The following is a 9,983-nucleotide window of genomic DNA, read 5'->3' as shown; positions in this document are numbered from 1 at the left end:
AATTGAAAAGCCCTTGGTGCAATTTAACTCAGTGCCGGAGCAGCCATAAGAGAAAGGTCAGAGATCTAAAACATTGCCCCGTTCCCCAATGCTCAGATGCTCCTCAACGAGTTAAATATTTGCATACTTTTTCTTTCTTTTTTGGACATTTACCTGGGACAGATCCTCCCTCAATCCACAAATATATTTCCTGCCAAAAATCATTTTGCTTCAGATTAAAATAGTGGTACCCTTCCCCCCCCTCAGCCAGATGTCCCAATGCTCCCTGCTCCATGTTAATGGAAACTGCTCCATTTGAGGTTGGAGCTCCCAGCCAGATGTCCCAATGCTCACTACTTCATATCAATAGAAACTGCTCCAGGTAAGGTTGAAGCTCGAGCCTGATGTATCAATGCTTCCTGCTCCATGTCAATAGAAGCTGCTCCAGGTGAGACTTGAGCTCCCAGCCTTGACATTTCACGCACCTCTGTACCATCATAGAAGGACCAAGGGCTCACCATTTGCATCACCGGAGCCACAGAGCAGCTCTGCATGCTCATTCCCATCCCTACTTCTGGTTGGATCTTCAGGCTGCATCACTCAGTTTCCGGGTCTGGGAACTGGGATTATATGATTGTCTGCAGCACTGGGTACTTCCCTGTGTGAGGAACTTGGTGAAGTAACCCATGTTAAACTACATTACGTTGCAAACTGTTATGGATTAGACCAGACCACTCAAAACATTCTTAAGCAGGCAGCCTTAGACCCAACTTCGCAATTTGTTTCGGTAAGTGAAAACTACCCTGAGTAAGATAACTAGGTTGACTACTAGATTTTAAAACAGGCAAAAATTTATTCAAAACATTACACCATGAAACACAAAAAACAAAGAACCCGTACAGAACTCAACCTATCCAGCTAGACTTAATTTTGCTGTTCTGAATGCACACAACAGTCCCAATAATCAAACTCCCTTTCAAAAGAAAGAAAAGAGAGAGTTTCCACACAGCTGCCTGTTGAACTTCCCAGTTCAGAACTGAATTAAAACTGCTGAGTTCAGCTAGCTAAAGAGCTGACCAGCACCTTTCATTATACAGGTCACTTCTAAAACATGATCACTTTGGCCTGAAGTCTTGTCTGTTTACAGATAAACAAAAGGCCTTTCATCTCTTTACCAAAGCACTGATCAGAGTCTAAAAAAAAAATCAAGTACAGAGTATCCTTGAGCCAAGGAACAGCTTTTAGTAAAAAAAAAGGAGAGGTTTTGTGAACCTCTGCCCTTAAAATAAAATGAACCACTTTTAGGGCTGCATGGTGGTTCAGTGGTTAGCACTGCTGCCTCAGCGCCAAGGACCCAGATTTGATTTCAGCCTCGGGCGACTGTCTGTGTGGAGTTTCCACATTCTCCCCATGTCTGTGTGGGTTTCCTCCGGATGCTCCGGTTTCCTCCCACAGTCCAAACATGTGCAGGTCAGATGGATTGGCCTTGCTAACCTGCCCGTTGTGTTCGGTGGAAGCAGAAGGAATTGGGTCTGAGTGGTTTACTCTTCGGAGGGTCGGTGTGGACTTGTTCGGCCAAAGGGCCTGTTTCCAATCTAATCTTCAAAATATGGATTCATTTTAACCTGTCAAAACCTGGTTAGTAGTCTAAACACACTATACGCATTATACTAACTATAAACATGCACAATCCATGGAAATTCACCACCAAACACCTCCCTATCTCATTCGAGTCTCAATAACGCATCACCATTCATGTTTTCGTGATCTGCCAAATGCACAATTGTCAAATTGAATGGCTGCAACAACATGCTCCATCTAAGCTTTGTCCTCAAATTTTTCCACAAATGTCAATTGGTTCTAATCAGTGTTTATGATTGTTTCAGATGCATTGCTGATAATATAAACACTGAAATGTTGTAATGTCAACACCAGCTTAAAGTATCTTTCTCCACCGTTGAATATTTCTGTTGATGAACATTCAACTTCCTGAAAAAATACCCGATAGATCTTTCTATTCCTTCATCATCTTCCTGCACGAGCACCACATTGTGGTGCTCCTGCAGGAGGATGATGAAGGAATGGACACCCACGTCACTGGCATCAATAGCCACTTTGAAGGCTTTGTGTAATCTGGTGTGGCTAATACTGGGGCAGTGGGGCAGTTTTTAGGCTGTCAAATGTGTTTGACAATCCACTGTCCAGTGAAACTTCTTACCCTTTTTTTAACAATTCAGTGTGTGGAGTAGCCACACTATAGTTCGTACAAACGTCCGGTAAAATCCACTCAACCCCAGGAACCATAATACTGTTTTCTTTGTTGATGGTGTTTTGGCATCTCGTTGGGTCACTTGTCCTTCTCCAATAACATGGCTTAGGAAGGTAACTTGGGCTTTGGCAAATTCACTTTTAGCTGAAAATGTGTTGCTGGAAAAGTGTAGCAGGTCAGGCAGCATCCAAGGAGCAGGAGAATCGGGCATGAGCCTTTCTTCAGGAATCCTGAAGAAGGGCTCATGCCCGAAACGTCGATTCTCCTGCTCTTTGGATGCTGCCTGACCTGCTGCGCTTTTCCAGCAACACATTTTCAGCTCTGATCTCCAGCATCTGCAGTCCTCACGTTCTCCCAAATTCACTTTTAGCTAGGTTTACCACCAAGTCTGCCTTCTGAAGTCGATCGAACAAGTCCGATAAATGCTGTAAATATTCCTTCCATGAGTGACTAAAGATCACCAGGTCATCAATGTACACAACACTGTTGGGTAATCCAGCAATGACCTTATTTGTCAGTCTCTGAAATGTGGCTGGAGCGTTTTTCATACCAAATGACATGACTTTGAACTGATATAGTCCAATTGGCATTACGAAAGCCAAAATTGTCTTTTCTCTCTCTGACAGACGTCCCTGCCAGTAGCCTCTGAGCAAGTCTAACTGAGAAATGTAAGTTGGTTGTCCCACTTTTTTGACACAGTCCTCCAACCGTGGAATTGGATATGCATCAGTCTTTGTAATTGTGTTGACTTTGCGAAGGTCCACACATAACCGTTGGGTACCATCTGGCTTTGGCACAATGACTATGGATGAGCTCCAGTTACTGTAACTCACTTTGATTATGTCATCTTGGAGCATACGCTCTATCTCCTTGTGAATCTGTGCCAACTTTAGAGGGTTATGCCAGTTAAGCAACATAAGAATGTTGTTTAACCGGAACAGCATCTCCAATATCTACATCATGCCCAACTACTTCCCAGTTTATTTCTGCATTTCTCCCCATGTGATAGTAATAACTCTTTCAGGTCATTTCAATTTTTTTGTGTAAGGTAACTGAATAATTTATCCCAATTCTTGACAACTTTCTCATTGTCCATTTGATTTGAGGAATGTCCAATTCAGATTCCTCTGAACCTGGTTCTTCCTTCTGTGCTGTAATCATTAACACCTTCTCGTCTGTCTTTCCTTCCCTATCAAAATACCTTTTTAAACAAATTCACATGTCACACTTTGTGAGATTTCTTCCTGTCTGTAGTTCTAATAAAGTAGTTCACCTAAATCAATTTCTTCTCAACTTGATAAGGTCCACTAAACCTTGCTTTTAAAGGCTCATCAGTCTTGGCAGTAACACCAATACTTTATCTCCAATTGCAAAATTGCAAATTTGTAATTTCTTATCCACTTCCTGTTTCATTGTATGCTGTCTAGCCAACTCTCCAGCTCTATTTAATCGTTCACTAAGACTTGACACATAGTCCAAATGGGTGGTCTCTGAATTCTGACTTTTAATTTCTCCTTAATCAAGGTTAACGGTCCTCTTGCTTCATGACCAATAATTAATTCAAATGGACTGAATTTGGTCGATTCATTCGGTGCATCTCTGATTGAAAAAAGGACAAACAGAATTCCCGTCTCCCAATCATCTGGATAACCCTGACCATATACTCTCAATATGGTCTTTAGTGTTTGATACCATCTCTCTAGCACTCCCTGCGATTCCGGTTGATACACAGTAGATTTGAATTGCTTTATTCCCAAGTTATCCATAACCTTCTTAAATAGTTTGGATGTGAAGGTTGATTCTTGATCTGACTGGATCTTTATTAGTAGTCAGTATCTCGTAAAAAATAACTAATTCTTGAGCTGTGATGTAGTGTAATGGGATTGTCTTTGGTAATCTAGTTGACACATCCATTATTGTTAATAAACACTTATTCCCATTTTTTGTTTGAGTTAGGGGACGTACGCAATCAATCAAGACTTTTGTGAAAGGTTCCTCAAATGCTGGAATAGGTATTAAAGGTGCAGGTTTTATTACTGTCTGTGGTTCTCTGATTAGCTGACATGTATGACACACCTTCTGAACAACCCTATCAACTTGGGTGGCAACTTTCAAGGATCTATGCACATGCACACTGAGATCTTGCTGCTCATCCACATGACCAAGAATTGTACCATTAGCCCAGCACTCTATGTTCCTGTTACTCCTTCCAAAGTGAATCACTTCACACTTCTTCACATTAAAGTCCATTTGCCACCTCTCAGCCCAGCTGTGCAACTTATGTGTCCCTCTGTAACTTTCAACATCCTTCCAAACTGTCCATGAAGATCTGAAATCTGAATGAAGGCTGAAGTAACTAGTAATAGTCCGGAACAACCATTTAATACATGCTCTTATAAACATAGGCAGTAATAAAATGGCTTCTTAATGCAAATAATGTGACAAAATGGCTTCTAGGCTGCAAATTGACAATTCTGCTTAAAGATGCATAAAATGGCTTTTAACCCTGCTGAAAGCTGAACTAACCACAATTTGTCTCAACAAAGATTAGCCAGTGCGAGGGACCCGGGTTCAATTCCCGTGTTGGGCAAACAGGGAGAATGTGCAAACTCCACCCATCTGTGTGGTGTTTGCACATTCTCCCTGTGTCGGTGTGGGTTTCCTCTAGGTGCTCTGGTTTCATCCCACAGTCCAAAGATTTGCAGGTTAGGTGAACTGGACATGCTAAATTGCCCGTAGTATACAGTGCATTAGTCAGGGGTAAATACAAGGTAGGGGAATGGGTGTGGGGGGTTATTCTTTGGAGGGTTGGTGTGAACTTGTTGGGCTGAAGGGCCTGTTTCTGCACTGTAGGGAATCGACTCTAATGTGACAATACTTCCTTTACAGTGTAGAAATAACTAGACTAGATAAGACATTACTAGCCATCCTAACTGACCTTGCAAGTGCAGGTGCAGAGACTAGGTTCGCGAGATAGGAGTACTCGGATATTAGAAAACAAGGTTGGTTCCCATGAAATATCATTAGACTAAATAGCTGTCAATATTAAGTCATTTCATTGAAATTGATTGGTAATTGTTTGAATGTGCTCTGTGAATATAGCCTGTACTCTCCAAAAAAGTATGAAAATGTCTGTCTTAAGCCATGTGCGCAGTTTCTCTGAGGAACACGGAAGTGTTTAACGTCTGTGTTACCGGACAACCTGTGTCCGGCCAAGATTGAATAACCTTACAGACCCAGACCAAATTGCTTGTGTTCATTGACCAATCACCGAACAGAGAGACCAACTCCGGGGGTCCAGACCTGCACCTGATGCTGTGACTCGGACTCAGCACTGACAGATTGTGGGCAGCAGTGTAAGAGCCTTGAGTCCTCCGCTGTTGAGTTTAGAGGAATTGGGCAGCTAGATGTGAGTATTTTTTATCCATTTGGTTTTCCTCTCATTCAAGTCATGGTTGACTCAACCCCTCAGTGCTTATTGTCTCAGTCTGGCCTGAGAAGGATCGGTCCTGGTAAGAATTCATTCTAAAAAGAGAGGTTTGGGGACCCTAGGGAGTTGGGGATTTCCACTAACAGGTCGGGGATCTGTGAATAGAGTCGGGACTCAGATTCTTTCGGATTAGTGTTGTCTAAATTGATTCTCAAATTGTTTTGTGAAAGACAAAACAAAGACATATGTTATATGAAACTGTCAGGGTTTTAGAATGTTTTCCAGAGAGAGAGAGAGACAGACAGAAACTCAGCGCGGATTCCCTGCAGCTTGCAGAAAGTTTAACACTTGAGGTTTGGTTTGGATGCACATTTGTTTGTTGGTGATTGAATGTTTGTGTTTTGATCCCTGGAGATGGAGATCCGGGTCTGATTTGCATTTTGGGAATTTAACATGATTTCTTTTAAGGTTAAGGATCCATCAGTGATTATGAAATGAAATATTAACCCTAGTTCTTCTTACATACCATGACTGCCCTACTGTCAATTTCTAACTAATCACTTTCATGCTTACATGAAAGCCAATCTTATTTAATTTCAAATCCATTTAATATGGAGGAAGACGACATTATAGAACATAGAACATTACAGCGCAGTACAGGCCCTTTGGCCCTTGATGTTGCGCCGCCTTGTCATACTAATCTGAAGCACATCCCACCTACAGTATTCCATGTACGTCCATATGCCTGTCCAATGACGACTTAAATGCACTTAAACTTGGCAAATCTACTACCATTAGATTACAATCTTTTTTTAAAAAAAAGTCTTCTCCTTTGATTCTACACCATTTGACATCAGTATAAACTTGCTCTCAAATTCATGCTCCTGCCAAAGATCATTTTCACCCCTCTCACCCCCACGTGAGAATTGACGAAAGGAAGTAAAGCAGTAGCACTAAATCTGGGCCTCAGGAGCAGAATCATTCTGTTCCAGAATGAGAGCAGGTCTTTGCTCAACTCTAGTTATAATCTAAACCTAACATTGAGGAAACTCACTTCAGACTTTAACATTTGGTCATTGAGTGGAGGAATTGCATGAACCTTACTTAATTTACTTAAATTATGTAAAACTGAAAGTACACAGATAGATCCAAAATATGCCAAACCAACAACATTGTTTTCAGAAAATGACACTAGAAGATTTAATTTTTGTTTCAGACTCATTTGCTTCCACTTAATTTTAAGACTGCTGTGTTTCTTTGGTGATTATGGTGTGCCAGTCGCCGCTTATTGGATATCAATTCCCTTCCCTCCATGATAATCGAAGTTTCAGTTCAACATTAAGTTGTGATAAATCATGTAACAAAATTAACATCCAATGGTTAGTATCTGTGTCTTTGGGGTCGGCCATTATTCGTGCATTAGAAGTTTTTTTGTTACCGTGTGTAGACAAGACCTATTAACACAGCTTTGTAAATGAGCAATGACTGGTCTGGACTGCTTAAGGGAAATAATTTGAAATTTAAATTAAGGAACTAGAATCAAGTAATTATAATGGATTTCAGATTTGGAAGCTGTATACATTTTACATTTAAATTTTCAATACAGAACAAATGAATTTCCAGTTTATATTGATGACGTTTAAAACGTCTTCGTCACTTGCTCAGTTTCCACCTCTGAATTACAGATAATGATTATTTATTATTTTTTATATAATCAACTGTATTAGCCATGAATCACAAAATCAGAATTAATTGGCAGGATTGCTTGGTTTTATTCCTTTACACATTGTCAGTGATTGCCTCATGGTTAATTTGAAGCATGGCTGCATTAATTCATTACTAACTAAAGAATGGAAAGACACCTTACTGGCCAGTTGAAGGATTCTGCATGTGATTGGGGGATAGAGGTATGTATAGCAGATGGAACTCCCAAAAGGTGGGAGGTGTTGTGAATGGGTAGATGAAAAATAAAAGGGACATAAGATGAAAAAATAAAAGGGACATGACATGAGAAAATAAAAAGGGACAAGAGAAACATTGTAAGGCCACTAAGATTGAGGAATATACAAACAGGATTAAAGCAACAATGCTGTAAAATGAAGAACTTAAGATTCTACTTGGAATCCTGAGTCTATGTCTGGCATACCAACCCTGTTTGAGGATGGGGATTTTGTTCCTAGATACCTGCTGAGCTCCAAACATCTCCTGATTGTCCCCAGCACACCGGCTTATTACAAACCTTCTTTTGAAAATGAAGCCGTCTTCATAGCCTATATGATAGGGATAAGTGGTCTGTGCCATCCTAAACCAGGGCCCAGCCTGGGAATTAGAGTAATGTTAATGAAGCATGCCTCTGACCACAAGAACAAACTGGCCCAATTTGCTCAATATGTCCAAGGGTGATTCAGATGTAAATGCAGCAAAATTCTGGGAGTAGTCTGAATATGAATGTCTTGTGTTACAAGACTGAAATATGTGGCTATCTGTCTGATGGAAGTGTTATACAATTGAAAAATAATCAAGAAACTCAATCACCTTTGTTTAACCCTATGCTTTTGCAATGTTTTCCTCCTGTTGTCATTGACATGATCCAGACAAACAGTATGATCTAGTCCAGGAATTTCCAGTCGCAAATGAGGTGAGCATTGGTTTTCTATTGGAATGCCCAGAACCGGACTGAACCACAATGCAAGTTACAGGTAAAACCGATTATATCCAGCGCCCTCGCAATCCCAAATGCTGTGTGCCAGCCCTGACAGTTTGATTGGGACCAGGATAGCCACTTGGAGCACATAAACTACCTCAGATGCACATCCAGCAACCACTGCTGAGCAATCTTTTCCCGAGGGGACCCTGTGAATGGGGACAGGCAAGCCCCAATATTATACCTTTGAGATTGGGAACAAGACAACAAAATCCACCAGGGACAAATGACTGGCCCTTGCTTTAACTGTGGCAATGTGACCACTGAGGAATGATGTGTCTTTAATGTTAGCTTGGAGCTAATGTGGGGAATCGACATGCTTGTGTCCTAGCAAAAGGAAAATCTGTTAATATCCAGCGACTCTTCGTTGTGCTGTTGGTGTGATCCACGATTTTGGAGCCTTGTGGGAACAGAGTATTTTTAACTCCCATGGGGTAGCATTATAGTAATGCTATTTTGTCCAATCAATCTGTCAGTTAACAAGATGTTCGGCTCACGCTGAGGCAACTGATATACAGTTTACAAAGTAATGGACAGGTGGATGCTGCTGCCAAGCAGACAGGCTTACACCCCAAACCTCTGGTCCCATTGGGCCGCCAGCAAAACTTGGATAGAGATAATATCCTGATAGGTATGCCAGACCTGGCTAAGGTACAGAAATCGTAAGGGAAGCCCCCGCTGAACAGCATAAGCCTCAAATAAGGTTCTCCCTCGATACTCAAACCAAAATGTGGGTGACCCCTGCTGGACAAGTTTGTGTTCCTTCTTTGCTGCTGGCTATTTTAGTTGTTTATTGTGCATTATTGTACACACTTGGGCAAGGAGGAAATGGTTTATACTCTATTACAATGGACACACCGCAGCCTCCAACCTTGATGGGATGGGTCCTTCCAGTTCTCCTTACCACCCCTACTGCTGCTAAGGTCGCCAGGCAACTCCATCATTGCAAGCTCATCAGACAAAACCCTTGCAAGGGGGGAGATGATAAAGCTCGAACTTACCTTGCTTTATGGATTCATCATTGCCGGCGTTGGTGCTCAAGAAGGGACTGTTTACTCGTGTAATCGTGAACAAGCAGAGACTGCGTACCATTTATGCCAAAAAAGATGCCCTTGTGTGCCAAGAGACTGACTTCTTACGAAGAATGACTGTTGCAATGGTCAACTGCATCAAGAGGACTGGACGGTTCAGTTACAGAACAAATCTAAATGGTCCTTACCATGTCAAGGTGTTGTGTGCCAGTTTGATTTCAGTTGTGCTATGGGCAGCCCTGGTAAGACTTGTCCTCATTGAAATAGGTCTAAATCTGCACACCACAAAAGAGAAAAGGGGGAAATGTTATCTTTCACGAACAATCTGTTTCTTTGGAGCCATAATGTCAGGTATAGAGAGAATAGATCGAGTGAATCCCTAGAGTATAAAAGAAGTAGGAGTATACTTAAGAGGGAAATCAGGAGGGCAAAAAGGGGACATGAGATAGTGTTGGCAAATAGAATTAAGGAGAATCCAAAGGGTTTTTACAAATATATTAAGGACAAAAGGGTAACTAGGGAGAGAATAGGGCACCTCAAAGATCAGCAAGGCGGCCTTTGTGTGGAGCC

General features: G+C 41.5%; 1 protein-coding gene across 1 annotated transcript in view; it reads left to right on the top strand.

Moving 5' to 3' along the window:
* Window positions 1–5,422: 5,422 nt before the first annotated feature.
* LOC122543966 (zinc finger protein 418-like) overlaps window positions 5,423–9,983 on the top strand; it is a 96,389-nt gene continuing 91,828 nt past the window's right edge. The window contains exon 1 of the mRNA XM_043682967.1: window positions 5,423–5,657. The gene's annotated coding sequence lies outside the window, so the exon portion shown is untranslated. The remainder of the gene's footprint in view (window positions 5,658–9,983) is intronic.

The sequence above is a fragment of the Chiloscyllium plagiosum genome, chromosome 45, assembly GCF_004010195.1.
Source record: "Chiloscyllium plagiosum isolate BGI_BamShark_2017 chromosome 45, ASM401019v2, whole genome shotgun sequence".
In the NCBI taxonomy this organism is placed as follows: domain Eukaryota; kingdom Metazoa; phylum Chordata; class Chondrichthyes; order Orectolobiformes; family Hemiscylliidae; genus Chiloscyllium; species Chiloscyllium plagiosum.
The sequence above is the reverse complement of the archived record's forward strand: the minus strand, read 5'-3'. Positions and strand labels throughout refer to the sequence as shown.